Raw genomic sequence first — 26,852 nt, forward strand, 5'->3', positions numbered from 1 at the left:
TTCTGTTTTATTTTAAGGTAGGTTTGCTTATTTTTAAAAATGTTATGTGAATGGCCTCCCTATCCTGGCATACTGGCTCATTTAAAAAATTCTCTGGTGGTATGACAGTGAACCTAGCCATCATGTTGAAGAGAAGGAAAACCTTTTCCCAAAGATCATGCTCCATTCTCATGGAAGGTTTTTTGTTTTCTGTCAGTTACAACCAAAAAAAATGTAATTATCATGGATACATACTAGTTATACATACTTATGGGGTACATGTAACATTTTGAAACAAGCGTACAATGTACTGATTAAATCAGGATGATTGGGGTATCCATCACCTGAAGTATGTATAATTTCTTCGTTTTAGGAACATTCTAATTCCACTCTTAGTTATTTGAAATATATAATAAATTATTTTTAATAGTTGCCCTATTGTGCTGTTGAACACTTAGAAAATAGAGGTTGCGGTTTAAAATCTCTTTCAAAACTGTTTTTCTAGTGAGTGGAATGGCAGACAGTGAATGAAGCTACGAATAAAAACAAGACACAGGAGCCATCCCTCAGGATAGTTTCAATGGGGCCTTCTAGAAAAGTAGATTATCTGACCAACAAGAACCACCCATTTTGACCTCTAACTTAAAAACCAACAAAGGCCTCAGAAGCCTCAGGTATATATTTTCCTCAACCTTTTTAAGTAGAGTTTGAAGTTTTATTTGTAGCTTTCTCCTTTTATTTTATCTTTTTTTTTTATGTTTTCACTTACCTTCAAGCTGGATATGAGGAATGCCTGGAGCAAGTAGTTCTCCAAGATACCTGGCAAAAATCACACTATTAAAAATCTCTCAATTTACTTAAGTATATACGACAGCAGTTATATTCTAAAACTTGATGCATGTCCATAGGCCATCTCAAGTTCACATTACTGCAGTTCCAGGCTTCTCTGGGGGAATCCCAAGAGAGTTCATTATGAGTATTGTTTTGTTGTTTTCTTGCTAAAAAGGCCCTCCTTGGCTGGGCATGGTGGCTGACACCTGTAATACCAGCACTTTGGGAGGCCTAAGTGGGTGGATCACTGGAGGTCAGGAGTTGACCAGCTTGGCCAACATGGTGAAACCCCGTCTCTACTAAAAAATACAAAAATTAGCTGGACGGTAGTGCACACCTCTAGTCCCAGCTACTTGGGAGGGTGAGGCATGAGAATTGCTTGAACCTGGGAGTTAGACATTGCAGTGAGCTGAGATTGCACCACTGCACTCCAGCCTGGGTGACAGAGCGAAACTCTGTCTCAAAAAAGAAAAAATAAGTAAATAAAATAAAAAGGCCCTACTTTGGAGTGAACAGAAGGATGAACTAGCTTCCACATATGACAACCACCAACTTCAGTAAAAATAATGGAGAAACTTTGCTTTATGAAAACTGAAAGCTGAGAGTGCCACTGTTGTAGAGAGGTAGGTGGGATGCCTAAGAAACTTCAGTTTCCCTAAGTTCTAGGGTGCCTCTGATTTGGGGGGGTGCACACAGAAGACAGGTGGCTACTTCCTGAAGAAGAGACCAGATTCTGCTCTCTTCTCTGCAGAGATCAGATAAATCCTTGGGTCCCTGTCCGAGAGAAGGACTCAAGCACAGGAGGTTGTGGTGGAAATTCCAGCCATGATTTACTCCCAGCAAGTATAAGGGAGTGAAAAGTCAGGAGTCAGGCCCTTCATCTTTTAAAGACTCCAAAAGGACCATGATTAAATATGCCCAATGGTCAGTTGGACAGCAAGAGGCCCCGAGGTGAGGTCCTACTGAAGGGCTACAGGAGGGGCATCCCAGACAGCCAGGTCGGAACTACAAGGCAATGCTGGTAGGGCCATGGGGAGCCCCTCAAGAAACGAACCCAGCATGCTCAAACAGAACTATTTGTCATTTTTCTTCAGTCTTTCTTTTCTAAGATGTAATTGGTGGTCTCTTCCTACCTGCACCTCCAATGGATATTAACTTTCATTTAACCATGTGGTATATCATTTATTTTGGTATTTTGCATGGCTTTTAGAAATCCTTTGTTCCTAGTCTCAGTAACAATTTATTTCTAAGCAGTCAGGACTGTTTTATCTTGGGTACTGAGTTTTGGAAGAGGTCCTGCTCTTTCAGGACGAGAGGAAAGAGAGTTCTCTTTTCAGTGTTTGCCTGCTAGGTCACCTCAGGGCCGGCACACACCTCCACTGTTCTCACTTCAGCAACCCCACCCCACCCCCGCCCTGCCTTCTAGAACTTCAGGAGGAGGAGCCACAGTTTTTCCCCTGAAACTGGGGATTCTACCTAAATATTGCAAATCTTCAGAGTGTTTCCAATGACATTGATACAATTTTCCTACCAATATTGATTTTCATTCACTTCGATTTCCTCACATCAGGCTATTTGGCACTTAGGTTGGCAGTGAGAAAATGTCACAAAACAGACTCACTGAATGTTGCAAGGCTTAAAAGAATAGGATATCATTACCTTACAGCCAGCAGGGGTGTCTAGTTAACCCCACCATCGTAGGCATCCTGGCTCTCCCTGCATGCTCATCTCACACCTCAGACCTCTGTCAGCCTTCTGTGGAGACTAGCAGTAGCTGTAACATAGCTCCACTTTCTGTTTCTGGCAGTGTCACTTAGAGTGGGTCTGTACTGCCACTATCCCAAATTTCTTCATGCTCACCACACTTTATTTTTTAAACATTGAGTGCTTAAATATTCAAGGCACCAAACTAAGCATTTTACCTGTGTTATTTTACTTCATTCTTACTATAACTCTATGAAATAGGCACTATTATTACCCTCAATTTATAGATGAGGATACTAAGGCACAGAACGATTAAATGACATGCATAGAACTCCACAGTCAGGATTCAGGTCCAGGTAGGATGATGGCAAAGCACATCCACAGTCTCAATCACTCTAATATGTTGCCTTCTCTATGAAGTTGCCTCCTCATCCCTTAATTTGTAGGGTCTCCCTGACTTTGACTTTGCCCCACCTAAGGATATATGTAGCTGAGTGTCAAAGCTAACGTTACCTGGAGCAAAGGAGGATTCTTCTGCATAGCTCAAAAGCCACACTTCCTGTTTCAGAGGTTGATTCATGAATGAATCCACATTTTCATTTCCCCCTCCCCTTTCATGGGGAATGACTTACTCAGAGCAGGTCTGAAGGAAGCTGGCAGATGGCCCTACCAGGCCTCTCTCCACTGCTCTTGCTTAAAGTAAGCACAGCCCTGAGTACTATTCCTGCCTCTTCCCGCCCTTACCACAATGACCTGATCAAAGGGTTCTGTGAATGAGGCTCTTGAATTCTGTCTAGTTGAGTTGATTTCCTTCCTATGCCCAGCTTCTATCCCTTAGCAGACACCCTTTCTTCCTTAGAGCAGGCCTCCTATCTGAGCCCATGTGGCTTCAGACACAAGTTCAACAAATATCAGGAGATAGTCTCTAGGAGAGGATCTGGGTCTGCCCAGATTCTCAAAACCTCACTGTTCACCAACAATTGGTGCAGCAATTGGATCAGCCAGAGAAAGCCATGTCGTTTTCAGCTCAGTTTTGCTTGGGCTTTTAAGTTTCTGGAGGCATTTTCCTGCACCCTATAAAATGCTATTTCCCAGATGTTTCCTGACCTCAAGGAGAGGTCCAGAGTCTGTAATTCTCCAGGGGCTTCTTCCAAAAATAAAATCTCAAGTTCCTTGGGACTTAGGGGTAGTTTCAAGGGCTATGGCATCTGTTGGAACTCCTGTCTGAAAAGGAAAGATCATAATTTGAACTTGAACTCTTCGTGGTTTTTGGTATCCTCTAAAGCAGTGGTTCTCAAAGTGTAGCCCCTGGGCCAAGCATCCCCTTACATTCTTGGGTCCCACTCCAAACCTACTGAATTAGAACCTCTAGGGCTGGGCCCCAGCATCCATATTGTAACAAGCCCTCCACGTGATTCTGAAGCACACTAAAGTGTGAGCACCACTGCTCTCTAAAGCAAAGGTTCTTTATCTCTTTTGGAGTTTTAGGCTTGAGAATCTGATGAAAGCTTGAGCCTCTCTCAACTGCATCACAGATTCCCCAAAGGTCCAAGTTAAGAATCCTTGCTCTGGAACTTAGAGCTTGTCTATCCGTCTCTGGCTTCCACCTGCTCTAGCACCACTACAAGGAGGGGTGGCCACATACTCCCTGTTTCTCCTTTCATCTGTGCACTGTTGGATGTCACTGATGGTGTGCATTCCCTGCACCAGACAGCACAGGGATAAGGGCTTGCTACTCCCTCTATGTGCTGCAACCGTAGCCCATGTACTCTAAACAAAAACGAAATGCTCAGGCATGGGGTGCCAGGTTAGGAGTCCAGGACCAAATAGAAAAGTAATTTCTCCTGGACCTAGGAGCTGTGTGTTGGAGCACAACTGCTAAAACTGCTGAACTTCCTGTGACAGTCCTGGCTGGGTTATGTTCATGATAGCCAGAGCTTTGTCATCGGCAAGCTTTGGTCTCCAAGAGAACTCCCAAGACAAGTCCTAGATTTTTATTTTCTAGATAAAAGCATCTCAACTTGTACCTTCTTAAGCTGTTTTCACCCGAGTAGTCAGTTATTTGGCTCTGAGGGCAGTGCTCTACTTTTTCTCCACAGTCATTCTTGGGCCATAACTTGAAGTGGTACTCAGAGCAACTTCATTGGGAAAAGTCCCTACTCTAAATTCAGGGACTCATAAGAAGGAGGTTGACTCTGAAAAGAGTGCCTAAAGCTGCAGAGCTTGGCTGTCCTCTGGCTGGTAGAATGCTTCCTTATTCTGAGAGGTGACCCAGGGAAGAAAGGCCTATGTCTTCATTCTCACTTTATACATCTGAAACAAAAGCTTAATCCCCTCACAAAACCCATCCTCTCCCCATCTTAGTCCTTCCCGTTGCAGTAAAGGGCACCACCATGTACACATCGCTCAAACAAAAAACAAAGAGCTGGTTCCACATTCTAGTTTCTTTCACCCCTCATATTCAGACTATATCCTGTGTCTGGCCACACCGCATCACCTATACCACTGGCACTAGCTCAAGTGATTCTCAAACTTTAGCCTGCGTCACCTAAAGGGATCGTTAAAACATATACCACTGGGCTCATCCCAAGTTGCTGATTCAAAGGTCTGGGGCAGGAGCCTGAGAATTTGCATTTCTAACAAGTTCTCAGGTGATGCTGATGCTATTGATCTAGGAACAACACCTTGAAAACTGCTGCCCTAATCTATCATATCCAGAGTGTCCATATGTCCCACTTTGCCAGAGACCATCTGGTTATGCCTGTTGTCCCTGCTTAATTATTTGTAGCACCCCTGTTTACCTGCACAACTATCTTGGTCTGGATGACAACTGATGTGGGCACCAATTTTCTCACCTAACAGCCTCCTCACTGGTCCCCCTATTGCCATGATTGCCCTATGTAATCCATTCACACAGTAGCTAGAGTGATCTTCTAAAAAGTACTAATTGGATGATGTCACTCCCTGCTTCCCATTACACTTAGAATAGAAGTCTGACTCTACTATGGTTACAAGGCCTCTATGATCTGGCCCTACTTAACTCTCCAGCTTTCTCTCCTTCCTCTCACCCACTTGTTCATTTCTCTCAAGCAATAGTGGTTGCCTTTCTGTTTTTTAAATGCACAGAGCCTACCGCCACCTAAGGGCCTTTGGCGTTGCTTTTCTTTCTTCCTTGAATGCACTTCCCCCAGATCTTCAGATGGCTAGCTAGCCCTTTTTCATAATCAAGCCTCAGATCTCATGTTCTTTCTTCAAAGAGGCTTCCCCTGACAACCAAACTGAAATGGTCCCTTCCAATCACTCCCTTACCACTCTGTTTCAGTTTTCTTCCTAGTGCTTATCACTGTCCAGATTGTCTTTCTCATGTATTTTTTTTTCTGTTGATGGCCTAACACTGAGGGCAGGATTCACCATGGCATCTCCAATGCCCAGATGAGTCTGGCACATAGCAGACATTCTGCAAATATCTGATGACAAAATCATTGGACTCCAGTGAGTCCAGACCATTTTTGGGAGTCACCTGTGCCTCTGGGGCTGACTTCCTCATCCACTTTGAAGGTGGGTACTGTCGTTACTGCTTTATCTCTCCTCTGTCCTACAGGTGGTATAAAACAGAGATCCTAAAGATGAGATGATCTTCTCGCCTGCAGTCAGTTAGCTTCCTGCATCTCCCACCTCTGTGTAGGCCCAACATCTCCTCTCCCTATTTAATCTCAGAGATGAGGCTCTGGGGCAAGGACAAGCAACCCTGGACTCAGCAGATAGCTTAATGCCCACTCTGCCCCCAACTGCCTCCCAAAACATGGTTGAGGCTCTAGCCATTCAGCAGGTACTTGGGGCCCCCTTGGCCACTGGGCATACAATGGGCAACATCCTTCTGTACCTTTCTCTTGGTTTGCTGGGCACTCACTCTCCCTGGAATCCACTAACTGAGGAAAGGGAGGAGACTAGCTATTTGAGAATTGATGTGCCCTGTTTCCAAATGCTGAGGGGTAGGAGGTGTCTAGAGAATCCTGGCCCCCATAAGGCACCAGCACCATTGGTGACACTTTACCAAACTTGGGCTACTCTACTCTCTGTTTCTCAGCACTCCACACACACACACACACCAAATATTTAAAATGGGACTGATGACAACTAATCCCCCACCAACAATGTTCCAGTGGTAAAATAGAAATGAGTCTTTCTCCTTGATTCCAAACCTGAAGGGAAATAAGTTTCCTGGGCTGAGCTGAGTTTAAAATAAATTTAGGCTCCCAGATAAATTTAGGGCTATAGAGTATGGATTCAAATAGCAAAGTCAGACAGAGATAGGAGAGAGAGTTTGAGGATTTCCAATCAACTCTCCATAAAGTGAGTCCCTTTTGAGAACCAGGCTGCCACATGGTGGGCAGCGGATGGGGAGGCAGAAGCAAGAACTAGAGCTCTCACTCTGGAGATTATCACTCCGGACGATTTCCTAGGCCTTTGTCTGAGTATTGGTCTTTTGGGGAGGAGCATGAGAGTGGAGGTTAAAAGTATTGGTTTGAAATCAGGCCTAAATGCAAATTCAGGCTCACTCTCTCACTAGTTCTGTGGCCTTAAGCAACTCTACTAAGCCTCTCCTAGTCTTATTTCTTGATCTTGTAAATGAGATAACAAGAGTGCTTTACTTCATTTGATTTTGGGGAAGATGAAATAATTTATGCCAAGAGCTTATAGCATAGTGCTTGGCACAGAGTACTGTTCAATACTGATGTTTAATCAATGCTGCTGCTATCATTATTATTTTTGGAAAAAAGGGAAACAAATATGGAACTTAAATAGTTCATAAGGGCATAGCCTCTAGCAGCCTCTACATTCCAGATAGGGGGCAGTGAAAAAGAGCAGGTGGAGGTCAGGAGTTCAAGACCAGCCTGGCCAATATGGTGATACCCTGTCTCTACTAAAAATACAAAAATTAGTTGGGCGTGGTGGTGGGTGCCTATAATCCCAGCTACTTGGGAGGCTGAGACAGGAGAATCGCTTGAACCTGGGAGGAGGAGGTTCCAGTGAGCCCAGATCATGCCACTGCACTGTAGCCTGGGCGACAGAGACTCCATCTCAAAAAAAAAAAAAAAAAGGGCAGGTGCCTCTCTGGAATGATCAGCTAGTGTGCATTTAGCTAAAGGAGGACCCATCTGACTCTCCATTTCAGCTTTGGCCTGCCAGCCCAAGAAGAGCCCAGTCTATGGCTGTCTTCACAGATGTAGTTGTATACTGCACCAGATTTATTTCTGTCTTGTCACTTTGTGTCTGTGTTCCAGGCCTGGGGTGTCTGAGGTTTTCTGGTGGGGGTGGAGTAGAGTGCTCCTTTGAAAAACAAAATGTGGTCTCGGTCTAGGGGCTTTGCTTCCTTCTGGCTTCAGGCAACAGCAGAGACCCAGCCATCTGCCAATGGCATGGGATGACTAGAGTTCAGTGCTGAATATTCACTCACCTGTTGGACATCTAAGATGGTAGTTAATCAGCCCTGGAAAACAGCTCTTGAGTAAGAAAAGGAGTGGTTTGTCTTCAGCAGGAATTCTTAAGCTGGGGCTTTTGGGGGTCTAAAGCTCCTGAAATTTTACAGATTATATCTGTATGTGCAATGTACATTTTTCTGAGAAGGGGAGCCATAGTTTTCATAAAAACTCTCAAGAGGAGCCACAGCCCAAATAGGTTCAGAATCACTGGTCCTGATCTGAGAGTAAAGACAGCACCTTCCTCCATGGGGTCTCTAAAAGACTGTAGCCTTCAACCTGGCTGATCATCAGGACTGTTAGTGAAAAAGCGCCTGGAAGCAGTGTTGTTTAGGCATTGAGAGAGAAGACAGCTACTCTCCTTATTGGAACTGTGTTGGCTGATTGGAGCCTCCCATATCCATTTGGGAAGTTGGAGTTTTTGAGCTCACTAAATATCCCCTATTTTCCCTGAAATTTGGTTGCATGTTAGAAGGTATTCAAACTGACATATGTTGTGCCAAATGAATGGACTGGTCTGGTCTCATCTCAGAGATGGGGGCAGGGCTGGGTGACTTCACTAGGTGTGTGTTGCTGGTAGTAATGGTAGGAGGCACAGAGGTTGTTTTATGTTGCCCTCACTTGAATGCTTGGTACGTAGTTTGGTACTTAGCCATTGTTTGTGCATTTATATAAAGGAATTGTTTCCTTTCCTTTTAGAGACATTGAATCTAAGCTCCACAGTCCATTTTTTAAAAAAATTTCTCAGGGGTCAATGGTTTCTCGTCACCCCGTGGCATCCTTTCCTGAGGGGTCAGGTACCTTGATCTTATCCTCAGCTGTGCTTATATATTCCTTAATCCTCACTCTCCAAATCCTGAACCATATCTCTGAAAGTCAAATTGGGGCCTTTGAGATTGTTTGATGCTTCTTGGAATGTGATTCCATCACTGAGGCTATGCTTCAATTCTGGCCAGTCCTGATACTGCCTCCTGCTTTTCTCAGTATCCATCATTCTTTGTTACATCCCCTTGCTCATATTAGAAAATGGCATCGACATCCCTTGCTGCAAGATTTTCCCTTTCTCTTAACCCCAGGTCCATGTGTTCAATGCAGTTTACCAAATGGCATCAGAATGCCACAGAGGTTTCATAAGACTTGAATGTGGCTGCCGTACTACCTGAATCAGGCAAACACCCTCTGAGCTCAGTCAGCTCACAAGTGGGAAGTATGAGCTGAGAGTAGCTGAGTACAGTAATTCCCTGGCTTCTCTAGGAAACAGCCTGATCCCCATAGGGTAAGCTGGCTGGTAAAGCCTCCACGGGACAACAGTTTCACTTTGCTTCGGGGGACTTGTATCAGAGTGTTCTCCAGACATGAAACAGAGTCATGTCAGGCTGGGCACAGTGGCTCACACCTGTAATTCCAGCACTTTGGGAGGATGAGGTGGGTGGATTACAAGGTCAGGAGTTCAAGACCAGCCTGGCCAACATGGTGAAACCCCGTCTCTACTAAAAATACAAAAAATTAGCCAGGAGTGGTGGTGGGCGCCTGTAATCCCAGTTACTCGGGAGGCTGAGGCAGAGAATTGCTTGAACCCGGGAGACGGAGGTTTCAGTGAGCCAGGATCGCACCACTGCGCTCCAGCCTGGGCGACAGAGCAAGACTCTGTCTAAAAGAAAATAAAAAAGAAACAGAGTCCTGTCTCCAAGACATAAGCCTCTGACTTGGAGCTATCAGACCATGCAAGCCCACCCAAGAATATGGGCATATCTATCGTCACTGCCACTGGGGGTCTGGGCAGAGGCCATTATTCCAAGACAGCCCTGATCCCCACAGAGCTCAGGGGGTCTCATGGAGATTATTAAAGCCCATACAGGGTGACATTTTCCCCATATGCTCTTCCCCAAAAGCTCCCTACTCAGGGAAAATGAAGTCTTGGGAGCAGTTGCCTATACCACATCCACTCAGAAAGATGGGCCCAAGGACTGGAGACTGTGATTTCTGACAGAGGCAGCCCTTCCTCCTGCTCCTACCCTGAGGCCAGCAAAATTGTTTCTACTCCTTCCATCTCGCTTACTGTCTCTTGTACCCTGCTCCACTTATCAACTCATTTTGAGCTGGCTCTTGATAACTATGACTTATCTCTTGATTATAGGGCTCTATGGATGATGGACAATGGGGAATGGCCACCCTCTGGCATTTATTTGCTTCCTCTCAAACCGTGACTTCTTTTGAGGGAATTGTGAGGGAGCAGATAGGCCTCCAAGGCCATCTCATCTCACAGTCTGCTTCCTAGCAGAATGGGCCACCCCTCAGTCCAGGCCAACTCATTCTTTTAACCTTATTAATGGTGCCTTGGGTTATACAGAGGCTTTTTATTTTGGTGTAATCAAATGTATTACTCCTTTACTTTATGGCTTTGTATTTTATGGTTCTTAAAGAAGGCTCCCCTATCTCCAGATAATAAACATACTCTCCTATATTTTCTTTATACTCATTTTATAGTTGTGTTTCTATGTTAGTCTTTTAACCCATCTGGAATTTATTTTCATAAATGGTGTGAGTTAGGGATTTTTTTTTTTTTTTCTGAGAGTCGCATGCTGCCCAGATTCTATAGGCCATCTTTTTCCCCAGTGTCTTGAAATACTACTCTTCTTGTAATCAAAACTCCTATACACACATGAGGCTATTTCTGGATTCTCCGTTGCATTGAACTTTTTTATATTCTTCTACCAACCATGCTATTTTAATTTATGTAGCTTTTAGGTATGGTTTGATACAGTATGTTTTTCTCCTTTGTTTTTTTCCTCCCAAAATCATTTTGCTATTCTCACATGTTTTTTCCTTCCAGATGTACTTTCCAATCAGCTTGTTAAGTTTCATTTAACAAGTCCTATTAGGACTGCAGTTGAGATTTTATTGATTACATAGGAAAGTTGGGGAAGAGTTGATAATCTTCACAATATCGAGTCTTCTCATCCAGAAACAGAATGTCTCGGCTATGTTCTTAAATGCCCCCAGGGAAGATATCTTCTCTTTTCCTGACTCCTACAGTCCCTCAGTTTCCCTTGGCTGGTTCCCTGAGCCACCAGACCCTTGTATTGTAATGTCCTATGATCCTAGCTTACTCATTCTCTCCTCCCATTTAGAAATGGGATTAAACAGCTGAGCATTTGCTTTTGCTCAGGAATTCTGAGCTTTATCTTTCTAAGACCTAAAAGAACTCCTGGGGGATTGTCCCATCTCTTTTCTCCCCTGCCTTCACATCCCATTCTCAGGATCTCCCTTCTCCTCTTATTCCCCCAGGAATTCTAATATTTCTATTCTAGAATCATACAGCCTAATGTTTCCCTTTATCTAGACTCCCCTGATAACCTGGTTGACCTAAAACAAAACTCCTCATGCTGACCTTCTCTCTCCCTCACATTGTTTTATGTAATTTCTAAGCTTTGTCCAGACACAGTGATATCCTGGGAGAAGAGTCGAGAGGGGGGGAAGAGGAATGGCAGTGTTGGTGATCTGCCATCTCCCCACCCTAAAGGCAAGCACTTATCACCCCAGATTTGCCAACAGGCTGAACTCCACAGAGCATCTAGGAAGTCCTAGCCATTTTTGTTCCCTGATTTCTGTCATGTGTACCAGCCTCAAGAGGCAGGCTTCTAGGTTAGGCTGACTGCCAAAAGCCTAGGGGTGAAGCAAGAAGGCCCTAGCCTCTTCACTCAAATCCCTTTCAGGGACAGCAGTATCCATTGTGTTATTGCCAGTGTGAAAGCCAAAAGGGTCAGAACTAAAGTTGTGTGGCTGTCAGACCAGGTGTCGCAGAAGCCAGAAAGTAGGAAACAGGAGCCCAACACAGGGTTGAAGTTCTCCCAAAGGGCTGAATGTGCTTTAAGGCCAGGTACAATAGCAAAGGAAAGACACAGGAAGTTTGCCCAAAACCTTTTGCATATACACCTCCATACCCATAAAGGCCATAGAGTCCCTACACCCAGACACACTTTGCTCAGCCATGTTCCTCTCTCATTTCTGCATCTACTTGACTTTCTATGCATCACCTCCTCCTGCTTCCAGGCTCCTCTGAGGCCAGGTCAGCACACTTTACCATTAAAATATTCCGCCTAGCCTTGACTCTTCTTCATCTGCTACTTATCCAGGGGATAAGATACCAGGGTAAAGACTGTGGAATTTGATACAATGATTGAAAAGTTATTCTAACATAAGACTATCACAGAAAATAATTTCTAGACATTTGTGTTTCAAAAGACAAAATGAGCCACTCCCCAGCAGAGCGACCAACTTCCAGAGACAGAAAATCTGCCACAGTGGCTGAAAAGTTCTGGTAACACAAACAGAGCTACAGCATCTGATTCCTCAAGATCTCTCTTCTACACACAATGTGCTGCAAAGAATTTTCCCCAGTCCCCACCCCACCCACCAAGTTGCTTAAGACCTAGCCAGCCACCCAGTTTTACATGTCTAAATCTGAAATCAAAGTCCCAGGCAGGGAGAGGGATTGTCACAAGTAATTGCAACATCCCACAAGAATTTGTTTGGGAGTTAAAGGGAGCCAAACCTGGGCCTTCTCCAAAGCTTGCAAATCTGAGCTTTTTGAGAACCACATTTGATCTGTTCCAATGTGTTGAATGTAAATGTTTGTCTTGTGCCTGCTTGCCAGCTCTTGGGAACTCTGCAGGACTTCTGCTGGTCCACAGTGGTGACAGGTGCATTTTTCCATAGGAGAGGACATAGTGGGGAACTGCCTACCGTGAGCTACAGGCCCCAGAATTGGCCCTTACCCTAAGCCATGCTCCAAACATTAGCCCAGGGGAGGAGGAGGGATGGGGACTCTGAGAGGCATGGGATCCAGGTGGCTGCAGGGAGGGACATGGATGGGAGGGGAAGGGACACGGGCATCCTGATGTACCCTGTGTCCTTTCTCAGCAACTCACATTCTCACTCTCCCCTTGCCTTCACCCTTACCTTACTTATCTCATTTTATTTTTACATGTTACCTTCATAGACATTATTTTAAGGTAGTGTTCTCTCTTTTTACATATAGAAAAAGGCTACTTTCAAGGTGACAGCTTAGGGCTTAATCACAGTAGCTACTCCAGGTATGTCTCAAGACAGCCCAGCATTACTGGGAGGTACAGTTGGTTGTTATGAACCACATACAATCTTCATCATCATCGTAATCATAGAATAGCCACCACTGACTGAGCCCTTACTTTGTGCAAAGCAGTGGGCAGCAGTTTACATATTTTGTGACTCTTCTCTACCCTCTTGTGAGGCTGACATTGCAATTTCTTTGTTTTACCAAGAAGGGACAAGGCCTGATCAGGTTAAGTGGCCTGCCCCAGGTCTCCCCGTTGGTCAGAGAGACAGCCTGACCTTCAGAAGACCTGGGACATTGCCATAGGTCATTTTCTTCAGGGAGGACCAAAAGGGAGGCAGAGCACGAGGAGGCATCTGCCAGCCCCAGCAGTTCAAAACTGCCAGGCATGGCTGGAAGGGACGTTCACACCATGTCTTTTCCGTGGGCCTCAGGCCTCCCCCAGCTGACCCAGGATCATCAGGACATGATGCCTCAGGGATGGGGATGGTGTGAGGGGAGAGAGGGAAGGCCAAGCAGTTCTGTCTTGGTTCCTTAGAGAACGCTTATGTCATCATGGGCCTGTGGTACCCAAGGGGCATCCAAACCCTGATTCCCTCCTCTCAGTTCTTCAGGGCTTCAGGAGCAAGGCTTTCTCTGAGATGCAAGGTTATTCCTCATTGATACTACTCTGGCCCTAGCTTCGGAGAACTTGAAGAGAGCCAGAGCAGGCCAAGGTAGATTTTCTACTTGGAGGTCAACAGTCTTACCCCTGAGAGCCCAATATCCATTCAGCACAGCCTAATGTCTCTTTATTCCCTCTGCTGATTTACATGGCAGGTTTATTTCATTAGCCAGAGGTGAGTCAAAGTGCAGCTTGTCCTCAGAGTTAATTAATATTAACTGAGCCACCACACAGTGAGTGACGCCAAGACTGAACTGTGTCCTCTGTATCAGCTTGGGGAACAAACTTCAACCCCTTGCTCCCGGCTGGGGTTGGGAACCAAAGCCAGCCAAGGAGTCAGGCTGATGGGCCTCTGAGCTATTGTGAGGAGTGAATGAGGTCATGCATCTGACATGCGTGAACACAGTGGTCATGTTTACCACCGTGTCTGACACGTAGCCGGGACTTAGAAATTGATAGCTGTGTTTATAAATTTTGAAAAGGAATGGCAGAGAAAGGTCCCTGGGAGACCATGTTTCCCTTTGGGGCCTTTTCCAAGGGAGAGAGGAGTGATGGTACAGAGGCCATGGGACACAGACCCTCAGGCTCCTGCACATGAGCATCATACTTGAGTAAGTGAGGCATGCTTCTCTCTATGTTAACCTAGGCCCCTTGTAGAAGAGGGAGAAGGTGGGAGTGGCTGACTCCAGAGGAATTCAAGCAAAGCACAAGTAAATGTAGTCTTTCCTTTAGCTGTAATTTAACTGCAAAGAAAAGGAAACCTGGCCTGGGCAAAGGAGTATGGGCCTATAGGGTCCCCTGCTAGGCCAGGACCCTCTTCTCCTCCTTCCCTCACCCCTGTTCCTGTGCACACCAGAACCCCACCTCAGACTTATCCCAGAAGAGTTTTGGCCCTGTCCTTCTTCCACATGGTGCTTCCTTGAGCCCCGAGGCAGTGCTAGCCCTGTCCTGTGAAGTGCCCAAAGCCGTCACTTTGTGGAGAAATTTGGTGACAGTGCTTTCCCTCTATCCTCTCCCTCCTCCAGGGCCACCACACCTGATAAGCACCTCACAGCTTGTCCTGCTGGTTTGGTTGCAGGGGAGTCCCATTGCTCAAAGCCCTCTTTGTGGTTGCTGGCTCTAAACAGTCAGCCCCTAACTTTCTCAACTCATCATCTCAGCAGCCCCAGTCCTCCCTATGGAAGTGCCCACATAGCCAGTGCTTGAGTGGGCTTTTCAGTCTGTCTTCCAGGCTTGACCCTATCAAAGGTTGCCTCAGAGTCAGGTTGGGAGGTTACCATAAAGCAGCCCAGCCTCAGAAATGGACAAGTCTTTCTGGAAGCCAAGACCAGAGAGACATGCCACTGAGACAGGACCCAATGGTCTGTCGCCAGCTGCCAGAAAGATGGCTTTCCTACATCAAACACTAGGGCAAGATAAACAGCAGCCCTAAGACCTTCCCTGGACAGATTTGGGCTGGAGGGCACAATGAGGCCCGACAGTTTCATTCTGGGTTTGCCATGGGTTCTATACAAAGCCAGAAGCTGGGTGGGAAGGGAGTCTCCCCAATTACCTGAGACGACTTTGGTAGGCAAAGTAAAATGGAAAATGGGGCAGAAATAGACAGCCAGACTGTCAGCTAAAGCCAGCTCTGGTGAGCCTGAAGTTCGGAGACCCCTGCGCCCCCTGCTGGTCCCTCAGACAGGCTGCTGCCTTTTGGCTTCCTTCTCCTCAGGGGGCTTTCTGGTCCTTTCTATTTGCCTCTGTATCTGGAATGACTGCTTCACCTCTCCCCATCTCCCCTCACTCGTTTTAATCTTTTCAGTTTCGGACATAGCCTGGAGCTGCTCCCTCTACCCTGCCATGACCTGGCTTCTTCCTTTTTTTTTTTTTCTTTTTTTGAGACAGTGTCTCACTCTGTCACCCAGGCTGGAGTGCAGTGGTGTGATCTGGGCTCACTGCAACCTCCACCTCCTGGGTTCAAGCAATTCTCCTGCCTCAGCCTCCCAAGTAGCTGGGACTACAGGTGCGCACCACCACGCCTGGCTAATTTTTGTATTTTTAGTTGAGATGAGGTTTTACTATGTTGGGCAGGCAGGTCTTGAACTCCTGACCTCAGGTGATCTGTCCGCCTTGGCCTCCTAGAGTGTTAGGATTACAGGCGTGAGCCACTGCACCTGGCCCCAGCTTCTTCCTTTCTAACAAAAACCTGAGTCTGACCAAATCTCTCTCTCTCTTTTTTTTTTTTTTTTTTTGGTAGTATATGAGCCAGCCTCTTCAAGAAGCCTGGAAATCCTGCTTCCCCACCTACAGACATGCCCCTCAGGACTGTGAAAGTGGCAGCTTTCCTCTCCCTGCCTCAGCCATCACTTCAGAGCAGGCTACTGCTGCTGCCTCCCAGAGGGGCTTGCAGCCTCCAGCTCTTGCTCCTTCCCTCTGTCTCTAGCGCTGCAGAAACAGATCTTTTATAGGGCCTTTGAGGTTGGCCCCACTAGCTTTCTCATGACAGCCCTCCACTATGCTCCAGATTGGTCCAGGAATACTCTCTTTCTCTTTCCAAATCCTGTCCACTTAGCACGTTCTGATAACTCCAGTGTTCACACTCCAGCCCATCCCCGCCATGCCCTCCCCTGAGGCTTCTGCTGCCAGGCCACTGCTATGCCATTGTCTCCTGAGTGTGTTTGTCTTCTGAGATTGGAAGCACCAAGAGGTCAACATCTTCCACCTCCCATAAGGCCAAGGGCAATGCCAGGCTCCCAATGTGCACTCAAAGGATCATTTTGAATGCTGCTCCTCTCCTAATGACCTCCTGGCCCCACCTCAGAGTTCTTTGGGGTGTGGCAGGGCCGGGATGTGGCTGGGTCTCCCAAGGCTGTCATTGTCAGGTCACTGCAGAAGGAGGAGAGATATGGGGACATTTTCTAGAAAGGGTGAGAACAAGAGGGAGATTGGGTAAGGGAGGGAAGACCACTCAGGGATGAGATCCCTGGGTGTTAGTCACCACACTAGTGGAGAAGCCCATGCGGGACTTGGAGGATGTGGATCCAGGGGAAGCCCCCAAATCTCATAGTTGCTTTGTTCTATCGTCTCTCCCCATGCCTTCAAAGGCGGCCTGCCTTCCCAGTTCCCAGCCTCCCGCCAGATTCTTGCGTGACCTCGGGCGGCACCCAGTGCTGCTGTGGACAGCTCATTCCGCCGCCGCGGCGGCTGCGGCGGCTACGACGGCTCCCGGCGTGTCCCCGGCGCCGCCAGGGGGCGAATGGGGTGCCCGCCGGCTCCTCGGACTCCGGGCGCGCCGGCACTGCGCTCCGGAGAGGCCCGGCCAGGGAAGAAGCAACTTCCCTCCGCCGCCGCAGCCCAGCCGGGCAGAGACTTCCAGCCCCACCCTCAAGCCCTCTCGGTGGCTCTGTGCGCCCAGGCCTAGGGGTGGGCGGCCGTAGGTGCTGCGCGCCCGCACAGGTGGTCAGGCCGTCAGCATGCCTGGCTCGGCGCGCACAGAACACTGCCCAGGGGTTCACCCAGCTCCCCTCCCTCCCCTCCGCTGCCCTCCTGGCAGCTCCAGCTCTGCTCTCGCGGCTTCCCAGGTTTTGGGGTGGGTGATTGAGTAGGCCGCACCTGGGACACTGTGACTGGAGGACGCCGGAATTTAAGGAGGGGACGAGGGAGACGCAGCTCTGTTTCTCGCTGTACCCCCTCAGCCCTCCGAAGCAGCCGCGGGCGGTGCGCAGGCCGTTCTCTGCGTCCTCGGGCTCTGGGTGAGGCTGGGTGCAGCGGGAGAGACCCGGGGCGAGCTGCTGGGGGCTGTGTGGCCGGCCCCAAGCTGGCCGCGCGCACACGCTGCGCACCTGTTGGAGCGGGCGTCTGCCTGTTCGGACCTGAGCCGGGCCTCCACGACACAGTCCCCTTGGGCGGCGAAACGACCACATCTAGCTTTAGGTTTGAAAGGAAAACAAAATAGGGGGGGAAAAGTGGGTTTACAGTTGCATACATGGATTCTCTGGGTCAGCTCTTGATGAGGACCAAATATCAGTAGGTCTTTTGGGGCTGCAGCCAACAAGTTGGCAGCTGAGGACAGAGACCTGCTCCCGGGCCTTGGCACTGCTGGAGATCTTTCAGCTTGATGAGATGCAGTTTTCACAGAAAAATTCTCTTCCTTAGAACCCAAGTGAGTCTTTCTCAAAACTGCCAGAGTTGGTGATAAACCTGTGTTAAAAAAATAAAAAATTCCCCTGTATGTCCACATACTAGCCAGTATCCACTCCAGGTAAAAGTTTTTACCATTGAGTAAAAGGAAGTTATGTTTAGGAAGTTTTTGAAACAGCACCTCTCTACTTGTCTGCTAGTTAATCACCCACATTTTGTTTTGGTTTGGTTTGGTTAGATTTGGTGGGATTTTTTTAATTTGTTTTTGTTTTTTGCAACTTAAAGCAAGAATTAAAAGTTAATTCTGAAGCTTCACATATGCTTTGGCTTCAAATCCTAACATTCAGCACAGGTTTCCACATGGGGAGTACCAGGTCTGACATCTGTGTCAGTCCTTATTTTGATTCAGGGTTGGTTAGATAGATGCTCAAATCATTGAGGGAGGGAAGTCCTGGATGAGGGCACTGCACTGCCCACCAGGGTGTCCATGAGACACTTTATAACCTAAGTGTCTTTCAGACTCTGAGGTGTGGGACTGGGTTGCAAACTCCAGACATTAACTCTCTTTAGCATCTGGAACCTGGGTCCTAGGAGACTATTTCCTCCTTACTTCATCCAGACATCAAAAATAGACCCAGCAATTGATCCCATGTTTAGAGGCCCTCAGTGACTCTGCATCCCCAAGGGGAGCCTCATCTCCCAGGACACAGCACTGACACTCTGCAGACAGTACAGGGGATCTATTCCAAGCCCAGGGCAAGACCCCACACCCACTCCCTCTGTCCTTCAGTTCCCGTATGTGTCTTAGACTCCCTGGCCCTGCAAAGGCAAGGAGTGACCTGAAGTCCAGAGCCTCACATGACCACAAGACCCTCAGGTCTAAAGAGTGGCACTTGTTGGAGCCCTGCTCCTGTCCCCACCCTTAGGAGGCTCTGGGAATGGGGGGGGGAACAGCCTGTGTGGCCATGGCCTCTGGCTCTGGCTTAGACTACTACCTTGCTGCAGTATTGTGTCTTCCTCAAATTTTCTCATAGGTGAGTGCTTACCAGGAGTGGCTCCCACAGAGCTTCCCCATTCACCCAAATCTGTCTGGAAGAGCACCCCAGTTCAGCCACCCAAACCTCACCTCTCACCCTCTTCCAGTTAGCACTGCCTTTTCTCCTTATCCCTGCCAGGGACCCCTTTCTTCCCAGGAGAGATACCCAAATTGTGAGTATCCCACACAATTTAATGGGAACCTACTTTGTGCCAGGCACCAGGCCACGGGTTGTGGATGCAAAAACAAACAAGAAGCAATTACTGCCCTCCTAGAGCTCATGATGGTTGATGGGGAAATTTATTCCTTTATTCATTCATTCACTAAAATGTACACTGAGCACCCACTGTGTGCTACGCCCTGGGGAGTGCTAAGTTCTTAGGTAGACAGCGATGAAGACAAGTATAGGATTCTGCCATCCTTAGAATGCCGCCGTGTAGAGTCATGGTTTATAGGGGACACAGACATTAATCAAACCACTTGGCAAGCAGAGAATTATAAGCCATGATAAAGAGAATCACAGGATGCTTTGAGCACCTATAGAAAGGCCAGGAGACAGGAAGCCTGGCTGAATGGGAAAGACCATGGGAGGTGCAGGAGCCAGGCATATACCTGGTAGAACTTGGCTTGGTGCTTATCTTCCTCCTGAAACATGACCCTAGACCCTTGAGAACGTCCCTTCCTGTGCCCTATCCCTCATTCCCCACACCGAGAAAATCTGCCAGCCCCTCTGCATGGCCCCTCCCTCTCTGAGGATACCCGGGCATCTCTCCTTGCTTCCTGTTGATTGGTGGCAGGAGGTTCTAGTGCCCCACATGGTCACTGACTGAAGTTTTCAGGCCAGCTAAGGGGTGGGGCTTCAGGCTTGTGCAGCCGCTGAGTCCCAGCCTTCTGTGTTCCATGGACCATAGGAGGAGGAGCTGGGATTGGGGCATTTAATGAAAGAACTCCTAGAAGAGGAGGATGAGGTTTGGCACATTGACATTCACACACTCCACCCACCCCCAGCCTCCACTCCACTGGTTCTCTGGCCTTCTCATTTTTTTTTTTTGTTTTTTTTTTTTTTTTTTTTGGAGACAGAGTCTCTCTCCGTCACCCAGGCTGGAGTGCAATGGCACAATCTCAGCTCACTGAAAGCTCTGCCTTCCGGATTCATGCCATTCTCCTGCCTCAGCCTCCCGAGTAGCTGGGACTACAAGCGCCCGCCAGCACACCCGGCTAATTTTTTGTATTTTTAGTAGAGACAGGGTTTCACTGCATTAGCCAGTATGGTCTCGATCTCCTGACCTCGTGATCCGCCTGCCTCGGCCTCCTAAATTGCTGGGATTACAGGCTGGCCTTCTCATTTTTAAGGCCTGGCTAGGATAAGTTCCCCACCCCTGTCCCTCAGAAGAATGGCAGGGCCTGGGCAGCAGAGCCCTGGGCCTGGGACCCATCCAACAAAATGGCTATTCCAGATGTCTGGTCCTGCCTGGCTTTGACTTCTCATCCACTCTACACTGTGACCTGGATCCGGGTGGGGCAGGCTGCTCTGCTTCCAGGTAAGGACTGTGCCACCCACGCAGCCAAAGACCACCTTGGGAATACCAGTACCTGGGCAAGAGATAGCCCCTGCAAGGCCCACCCACCATAGGCTGGCTCAGAGAAGGCTGAGGATCCCTCTGTTCTCCCTGAACAGGGGTACAGGGCCCCTCAGCAGGGCCAGCTCCTCACCAGGGTGCCAACCCATGGCTGGTGGCTGGGAGGAGGGTGCTATGCAATGCTGGGAGCTTGACCCAGGCCTCAGCCTTAAGGAGCAAATATGTCCAGGGCCACCAACTGGCCTAAGTCCTTGGGCATAGCCTCTGTCTCATGCCTCTTGATCTCACCAGGGGGGATCTCCAGGGTGGCCTGCCTGGGAATGCCTGTCCCTCAGCTGGCACACAAGTACCCATGGCAGTGCCGCAGGTTATCCAGCAGCAGCCACAACAGATGAGGCAGCCTGCCACCTCAGGCAGCCGTGGTCTCTGTTTTGCTTCCTTTTCTCTTTAGGATGAGACTGATGAGGGTGGGGTGGGGATTAACCCTTGAGTTGCTATACGTAGTTTGGCCCAAGCCTAGGACTTTGGGAAGTGCTTTATATCACTGCTTTCTTCCTGTGGCCCTGGCCTTTGCAGATGTGGGTCTCTCAGCCTCCCCTTCTGCCAGAAGCCTTCCCTTCTGCCAGACACTCCATATTCAGGGTGGCCACAACACTTGTCTGGTTGGTGCTGAGACCCCAGCACAGAAAAAGGGGCCTCCTCTGCTCCTGGTGTCATTGCCCATGAGCCGGAAAGCCTGAAGTGTGGCACCGAGCAAAGGTATGATCCTTGTTCTCACCTTCCTGGCCCTGCATTCATCCCACTCCATCCCTGCTCTCTAGTTACAGGAACACCCTATGGCCTCCAGGCCAGTGCATTTGGTCCCTGGTTGGCAGGGCTGCCTGCCTGCCTGAGTTTCTCACATGGGAAGATGCAGCAAGACCTCCCCAAGCTTTTGGAAGAGGCAAGGACAGCAGCCGGACCATCTGGCACTCTGGGCAGGGGGTGGGGTCCAGAAAGGGGTGGCAGACCCTGCTCAGAACCCAGTGGCTACCTTTCTCGTCTCATTTGAGCTCACTGAGCTCCTCTCTAAGGTACTGTAAATGTTAAACAAATTCAGACTCTGTTAGGTTGGACAACATTAAAGTATCCTGGATAGATGCTTGAAACGCAGCAAGGGACAGATAATAAGAGTAATACTACCATTTACTGTTCACTGTGTACATGCATGAATTTTATTATATAATCCTTTAAAATTAATTATTTATTTAATCCCATTTAATTGTTTAATCCTTACAACTCTCTAAAAGATATATGCTGTTGTTATCCCCATTTTATAGCTTATGAAATGAGGCTCAGAAAAATGGAGTCACTTGCCCAAGGTCACACAATACAGCTAGTTAGGATTAAAATTGAGGCCGGTCTGCTTCTAGGGTTCATACCCTCCATCCCCGCTGCATACCACACTCCTAAGCCCCTGAGCTGGGAGAGGGAGGGGCATTGGAGGAAAAGGGTGGGTGCCATGCTGGTCTCTGCCCTCACCCAAATTCCTTCTGTCTTCACACAAATATCTGCCAGGCCTTGGGGATGATGACCTGAGGGTGGGGCAATAAGGCCTCCAGATGTCAGGGCAAAGTGGTGACCACTCTCCTGCTGTCAGGTTCCATGTTTCTGATGGCTAATAACCCCAGACACCTGGGTTATCGGTCTCTGCTCCCCACCTTGGGCCTAGGTAGTGATTCCAGGGATGTGGACCCCTGGAACCTGGCAGGCAGCCAGCATAAGACCAAGGACAGACCCATAAAACCAGAGGTGCCCTCTGAGTCCAAAACCAAACACAACCACGTGCACAGCCGCTCATTTGTTCCAGGAGTTTCCCCTACACACCACGGACATAAATCCCAGAGTACCCCATGGCTTCTGCATTGTGGAGAGGTGTGGCCCTAGGGAGGGAGTGGGGTGGGGACAAGGGATATGGAATGGTTGCAAATAGAATGCCAAGCCAAGCCAGACTCCAGAGCTGCCCTCCAGCCTCCGGAGGCAATCACAGACCTTCAGGAAAGAATATAGCCCCTTGTTGAGTGTGGACAGGGGGAGGGAAGGGGCTTGTTATGTCCTTATAGCCACTCTAAGAAGGTGCTGTTATTGTCTGTTTTCCAGAAAAGGAAACTTGGGTCAAGGGTTCTTAGCTGACAAGTGGCCCCACACTTAACTCATCTCCTGTACCACCTCCCTCAGCCCTCATCAGGTTATGACAAGGGGGGGGGGTGAGCTTGGGTAGAAGGGGAAGGAGGCCTAAAATCCAGGACTTAGAGAGGAGAGAGGCAGTCTCAAGTGTGGGAAAAAGCACTTGCTAACAGGAAGTCTCCCCACTCCACCCGCAGGTAAACAGTGTAACCACCACTCATTGGTCCATTCAATGTGAGCATCTGCCCCATGCAGGTCTTATGAATCAAGGCTCAGAGATGACACCATCCCTATCCGTAGGCAGCTGAAGTGATGAGAGGGGACAGACACTTTGCAACACAAGTACTCTGGAGACAGCATAATGCGTGCCAGATCCAGGAGCACAGGGAACTTGGAGAGTGCAGCGGAGGGGCAGCCAATGCAGCTTGAGTCGTGGAGGGGTCAGCAAGGCTCCCTGGAGGGGTCTGAAAGACAGAATAGAAATAAGTGAGGCAAGAGGGATGACGGGTGTAGGGGAGGGCTTTCAGGCAGAGGGGACAAATGAGCAAGGCCCCGGGGGGCCTAAGGCATGTGAGGGCTGCTAAGAAAGGTGGGTGCGGTAGGCAGAGGCAAGAGGGGAGTCCTGTGGGTGGGCTGGCCAGAAATCACAGGCCCTTAAGGCAGGAGGAACCTGGCACAGCCAGACCCTCGGACAATCTCCCTAGGCCAGCACAACCACATCGCTGCGAACTGGACCGGGAACATTCCAACCTAATCGCAGCTCAGATCAGCGAGCTCCGGAGGCTCCACACACTGGGGCCGAACTCCACCCAGGGTGCCTGCCACTTTTGGGTAGGGGGGCGGGTGGGGGGCAGCCTGCTCTCTCACCAGGCCAGGCAGCAGCGGGGGCTTCCAGATCCTCAAGGATTCTCCAGACCGTTGTCTGGAGACCCAGAGTTTTTTCCTCTCCAGCTTCTGGGGCAACTTGGTGGGGCAGAGGGGTGGCCCCACCTGTGGGAGGGACTGAAAAGATCCTGCCTCAGGACCAGGATTTTGGTGATCCCAGTTCTCAAGGGCCCCCTGCTCAGGCTGCTATTATCCAAAAGGGCCGAGGGTCAGGATTTCAGCCCCAGCCCGGGCCCAAGCCTGCACTGTTGCCTCTACCAGGTCCAGCCCTGTCCTGCGCCCCACAGAGCGGAAGGACACAGGCCAGGATATGGGCACAACAGCCCCCAGTCCGGAAATGAGTGGTCAGGTGGCCAATGGGACCGCAGACTCTGTTGTCGTGTAATAGTTTTTATTTATTAAGCTTCTTTTATTTAATAAAACTTTTATTAAAGCTTCTATTCTTCTATTACGCAAACAGAGAGCAGCTCTTTTCCTAAGGGAGTGGCAGGGCATGGGGACAGATGTCTTAAATATACTACCCAATGTCACCAATTTCAACTTGACAATGAAAAGACAAGAGAGCGGAAGGAAGCCCCTTCCTCTTTATGCACTGGAGCGCTTCCTCCATCTCCTCACCCCTCCCCCAGCCCCCTCCCTCCTCCTCTCTCTCTCTCCTTGGCATAAGAAAGCAGGTCTCTGGCATTGGCAAAGAGAAAAGTTAAAGGCAGAGAAGCAGTGAGAGGAAAGGAGGAGAAATCAGGCAGCCTGTAGCTAAAGGGTCCCCATCCCACCTTGCAGGCTAGCCAGGACACCTTGCATTCTGGTAAGGTGGGGGTGGGGTGCCGGGGATGAGGTAGGAGATGGTGACTCTCCCTTGCAGGACATCTGATCTTCTTGCATCAGGCCCAAGGACCTGGTGTCATCATTAGTGGGACCAGGCAGGGAGGAAGGTTCCCCAGCGGACCTAGCTGACCGTCCCCTGGAGGCCAGGCTCAGAATTTGCATCAGTAACAGCACCAGCAGCCCCTGCAGCGGCAAGGGAGATCATTTATCCAGTGCTTGCTATGTGTCCGGCCCTGTGCTTAAGTATTTTTCATTCATTATCTTTTTTAATCCAAACAAACCTCAGGAGAGTTTATTAATTCCATTTAACAAATGAGGCAACTGAGGCTCAGAGAATTCAAGAGGCCTTTAATTAGGGCAGTCCTTTTTGCACTCTGCAACCCATCTGACCTCTTCCTTCTCAAGCCCTGGTCTGCAGCCCATCCTTCCAGAGCTGGAGAGGAGGCAGGACAGGCTCAGAAAGGTTCTACTTTTTCCCTACTCTCACAGCCCCCTACTTCCACCTGTCCCATAGCTGTTTAATTCCATTGTCTCAAAAATGAGGGCTGCTTGGGTTTTCGTGGGGAGGGAGCAGACAGCAGGGCCAGCGCACCCTGGCACGTGGGAAGGGGCCTGAGCCCAGCTTGGCATACTGACCTGGCACGGCCTGGCTAGCATCGTCGTCCCACACGTCAGAGTAGCCATGGTCGCTTTTGTTAGCTGGGATTACTGCATTCAGGAGGGAGGAGGAGAGAAAGGAGGGGTCCCAGGCTGAGGTGGGAAAGGGAGGGGGCGCCACAAACTCCTAGGGGTGAGAGTGAGCAGAGATTTGTGGCTCAGGCTGGCAAGAAAGACTTGCCAGGGCTCCGTTAGTGGCCTCAGCCCAACTCCAAGCCCCTGGGACTCAGTTACTCCCTGCCCCCAGTGGCTTTCTCTTCCTCCCCACTCCTGCTTGCTCTGCCTCCATCATGACTGGGGCAACTGGGACCAGCGGGAGCCCTGCCTGACTCCCACATTTAGAAAAAGAGAATGTGTACTCCACCCTCAGCCCCAGAAAGATTTACACCCATCTGTTGAATCCATGAAAATATGACTGAACAGGAGCCCAGCTTCTTCCCAGGCAGCCACTGATCTCTTCCCTCCCTCACCTCCTAGGAGCACAGGCTTTGCAGTCAAAGAAACTTGGCTTCAAATCCCGACTCCTCTGCTTTTTAACTGTGGGACCCTAAGCCAGTTAGTTCACCTCTCTGGGTCTCAGGTTCCTTATCTCCAAACTGGCAGAATCCTGTGATAAAGGAGCTATAAAAGATAAAGGCCTATATAAAAGAATATATAGGCTGGGCACGGTAGCTCACGCCTGTAATCCCAGCAGTTTGGGAGGCTGAGGCAGGTGGATAACCTGAGGTTGGGAGTTCGAGACCAGCCTGACCAACGTGGAGAAACCCCATCTGTACTAAAAATACAAAATTAGCTGGGCGTGGTGGCACATGCCTGTAATTAGCTGGGCGTGGTGGCACATGCCTGTAATCCCAGCTACTCGAGAGGCTGAGGCAGGAGAATTGCTTGAACCCAGGAGGTGGTGGTTGCGGTGAGCCGAGATTGCACCACTGCACTTCAGCCTGGGCAACAAGAGCAAAACTTTGTCTCAAAAAAAGAAAGAATATATAATAACACTAATGTTTGTCAAGTGCCCATTATGTGCCAGGACGTTTCGTGTATTATCTCACTAAGTCCCCCAAAACACTCGATGAGGTTGGTGTTACTATTATTGCTCCCATTTTATAGGCAAGCAAACTGAGGCTTAGGTGAAGAAATTTGCCAAAGCTGCCAAGCCTTAGAGCTGCGATACGTGCCCAGGACCCAGATAACATAGCTTATGCTCTCAGCTCCCCTGACGTGCTGGTGGCTGGTGCGTCTGGTTGCCTGGAACCATGGGTTTGCACCCTATCCCACCCAGAATGCTGACCCCAGGGAGTCATCCCAGGATCCCTTCATCCCAGGTCTTTTTGAACCCATGGCAACTTCTCCTGGCCACCTCCCTAAGACTTTTCCTCTTCCCCCAGGGCTGGGGCCAGGGTTGGGGGCTGCGACTTGACATTGTGTGTATATGTGTCCAGGTAACGCTAGTGGGGGCAGTAGACCCCAGGAGGAGCCTGTGTACTTGGGGTGTGTTGGTTTTTAATCTTCTCCCATCTGACCATTTGACTGGGCCAGGAAGAGCCTGAGGAGCCGTTGGGTCATCACAGCATTCCCCAGGGCTGGTTGCTTTAAGGGAGGGATTTTCTTGGATAGCTCCTCTTCCTCCTCCTTCAGCTCCCAGTCCAGAAGTCACTTCCTCAGGGAATGTCGTAGACCAGGCCCTGTCCCCTATCACAATTAAAAAAAAATGCCCTTTTCCCCCATTTTGCTTTGATTAACATCTCCCCCTGTGCTCCAACCCCATGTGCTTCTTGTGAACAGGGACAAGATGACTCTATTCACCACCATCCCCAGGACCTGGTAAAGC

At 49.0% G+C, this 26,852-nt stretch overlaps 1 protein-coding gene across 2 annotated transcripts in view; it reads left to right on the forward strand.

The window, feature by feature from the left end:
• PURA (purine rich element binding protein A) overlaps positions 1-26,852 on the forward strand; it is a 67,091-nt gene that overhangs the window by 21,131 nt on the left and 19,108 nt on the right. The gene's annotated exons all lie outside the window — the stretch shown is intronic.

This window comes from Pan paniscus, chromosome 4, assembly GCF_029289425.2.
Source record: "Pan paniscus chromosome 4, NHGRI_mPanPan1-v2.0_pri, whole genome shotgun sequence".
Classification (NCBI taxonomy): Eukaryota; Metazoa; Chordata; class Mammalia; order Primates; family Hominidae; genus Pan; species Pan paniscus.